Below are 3,527 nucleotides of genomic sequence, written 5' to 3'. Positions count from 1 at the left end.
TGTGATCTGTGTGGCTCTCTGAATGGCTGTACTGGGTGATTCCAAAGGAGCAGCAGACTCTCACACCCAAGACATTTGTCATCCTTCCACTCTCCCCAGACACTCAGCCTCTGCATGACATTCCACTCAGGTGGTGAAGCCTTCAAGGGAACAAACCACCTCAAGGTGGTGAAAAATGTCGTCTCAATGAAGAAAAAACAACTTACAATTGGGAATCTGTACTGAAAACAACAATGTGTTCTGTGTGTCCCTGCCAGTAATTGGAGACAGAAGCACAAGCACATTCCTACAATCTCTATATGAAGCCTAAGAAGCCTTTGCCCTTCTCAAGTCTCAGTGACCTATTTGTACCCCACGTGGAGCCTGTAATGGTCATGGGATAGAGCTGATATCCTCTTCAACAGGGATCCCCTTGCACACCCTGCTAGTGAGCCCTGGGAGGCTGGAGAGAGCTCAGGGCTGCTCAGCTTCTGCTGCAGTAGGAAACCTCCTGCCTGGAGAGCAGGCTCAGGGGCTTTACACAGACAGAGGTGTGTGGGGACAGGTCACTGCAGCTCCTCCTCAGGTGGACAGGGTCTCTGATGCCCGACAAGGAATTGAGATGTGCTCAGGCCATGGGGGGCCTCAGGAATGAGCAGGATCTGTATGGATGTGTTGTAGTTGAGACAGTCACAATCCATTTTCAGAAGGCTTCAAACTGTTTTTATTCTAGCATGCATGTTTTTTATACACTCTTACAAAACTCAGACATTTACACTTTACTCATTTTCTCATAGCATAAACAAAGTGCTCATTGGAATAGGCAGTTCAGGTTTCTCTTATTTATCCTTCTTTCTTTCTTGGTTTCTATGTCAATGACCTTGATAGGAAATTCTTTCAGGGGTAAACATGGATCCTCTGATCAAACTTCTCTCTGGCTCACAGAGGTTGCTGTAAAGCCTCTTCCACATGGATGTGCTGCTCCTCTGAGCACACATTGCAGCTAAGGTGGAAGGAAGGAAGGCAGTCCTGCATGTGGTGGGTCACTGCTGGTGATTACTCTGCCCTACTTAACCAAATCAGCTTGCTGGGTGACTGGTGCCCAGACCCTGATAAACCATGGTAGATATTCCATAAGATACCACCTACATACATCTGTTCTTTGTTTATATACACTTTTGATGTCTTATCAGCTCTCTTAATGCCATGTCACCCAGGGAACAGACTTGGTGACAAGCAGCTGTGCTTGGGCATGCTTCTCCAGTTGTGTTCCTGGAGAACATAATCACAGAATGATAAATGCAGGAGCTGTTATTGAAGCACTCTGGGTGTCAGGGGACACAACCCCAAATCTGACTCTGCCACAGTTTCAGATCAAACATGTTTTATATCCTATGGTTATATAACTTACATATTAATTATTAAACTTACACTGTTCTGTTGTATACATTGATCTCATCCAAGCATGGATTTCTTGTGATCCCCCTCAAACCTCTAACATAGTTTCTCATGATTCTTTAAACAATAATTATATCTAATCACATCTAACAGTTATATCATTTATCATATACTGACTACTCAGGTGCAGTTTCACATGATCTAGCAAATACAAGGTCTAACATTTCCAGGGCCTACCTTTAACATTTTCCCAGGGCCTACTAAGCCTTTGTTTCTTTCTAGCTCCCCGAATTTTCTGTGATTTTAAAATCTTTTACTATCACTCTCAGTGGCAGTGGGTGAGACTCAGGTGTGGCACAGCCCAGCTCACAGACCAGTGGGGAGACAGGTAAAGCAGCAACCTTTCATCTGGGGGGTGAGAACTCTCTGTTGAGTGTCAGAATTGTGCTGTTAATCAGACTCCTCACGCTCCCAGCAAACACCGGCGGAAGAGCTGGCCTAGGAGGTGACATTCAGGATGTCCTTTCTGTCACCCACCACAGCAGCTGAGGAGCTCCTGTTACAGAGCAGGGGAGTGGGGTGGGCAGCCTAAGACGCCTCCGGGTAAGACAAAGTCAAAGAAGGCAAGTGGCAAAAGGGGGAGGGAAGGAGAACTAGGATTAGGTGCATAATATTAGCACAAGCAGCAACTGTAGCCTAAAAAAGACAGCAATGAGGTGGTGTCTTCCTCGGCTGGCACTTATTTGGGACAGATGCACAAATCCTTCTTCTGGGCAGATTTCAGTGCTGTAAATGGAAATAAACTGGTATGGAATTTCTATAAATCTGCTCAATTTATAAATTAGGCTTTTCAAGGTTAAGACAAGCCAGTGGATTGCCACAGAATTTTCTGAGTGACACTCCCTGTAGTGGAGGTGCCAACTGGATACACAGCAGACTTTTCTTGTGACATTTCTAAACTAACTTGTTCTTGCAGAAAAGTTCTTTTGCATCCTTAGGAAATGTATCAAAGATTTCATTATTTTATATTGGAAGACAGATTCCCTTGTGGGTCAGGCTAAACATTTCTTTAACTGCTTTTTGTATTCATCTCATGTGCCAAGGTAAGAATACAATTTGCTGCTCCTGAAGCACAAATCAGTTGTACAAAGCAGAACAGCTCCAGGGTTTTTTTTCTTGGATGATCCTACATTAAACATATGCCAGAGGGTGGGCTCAAAAGAGTGACAAGCCTGGTCCCTGCAGGGTGGGCCACAGCAGCAGCTCAAAACTTGGACCACTCTGCCAAAGAGAAAAGCAGCTCCTGAGGCTGCTGGACCCCAGCCTGAGCTACCTGCCCTGCCTGGGGAGCTGAGGTGAGGTCTGGATATTGGGGGCTTCCAGGCTCCACCTGTGAGTAGCCTCTGAATTCTTCAGGCCTCTGGGAAGGTCTGGATTTTCACTCTGACCCCCCTAGTACAGCTTGTGTTCCCAGGTTTGGGAAATGCTGCCTGAGGATTTGTTCTGTGCAGTGCAGACAGCTCTGCTCACCCCTGCCTGGGCATGAGTGACGAGCCTTCCACCTCCTCAGCAGAAATGAAACAACAGAATAAAACCAGAAAATTATTTCTTCAAAACTAAAATTAGGCTTTAAAAAGAATTTCAGAGGTGGAGTATGAGTTAGTAGTTTGCAGATTATCATTGTAGTGTTTCCAGCAGTTCCCCTCAGATTTCTCCTGACCTTTTGTCCCTAAACCTGTTCTGAGTTGTCATTTCTTCCACCCCCACATCCTCTGCTGTCTTGGTTATTTATTTTCCTTGCACACATCCATCTTGCTCTCCTCCTCCCAGACCCTTTCTGAAGTCCCCAGCACTGTTTCAACCCCACCTCAGTTTGGTGGTTACTCTTCCACACTCTCTCTTAGCAATTTTTTTCTGCAACAAGAGTCACGATACATCAAGTTCAGCTGCTCACACCTCATGCATTGGGGCCCAGCTCTATTTGATCTGAGCACGTTCCACAGGCTGCTCCTGCTCCACTTGGCTACCAGAGGGGACAAGTCTTTCTGCAATTCTGCTGTTCCTGGAGCCTCTGCTTTCCTCACCAGGAAAGGGATTCATGAACAGAGTTCTGGGTCCACAGGCATTGCATTTTTGTTGGTTTACAAGAG

The sequence above is a fragment of the Haemorhous mexicanus genome, chromosome 20, assembly GCF_027477595.1.
Source record: "Haemorhous mexicanus isolate bHaeMex1 chromosome 20, bHaeMex1.pri, whole genome shotgun sequence".
Taxonomy (NCBI): domain Eukaryota; kingdom Metazoa; phylum Chordata; class Aves; order Passeriformes; family Fringillidae; genus Haemorhous; species Haemorhous mexicanus.
This window is presented reverse-complemented; position numbering follows the sequence as displayed.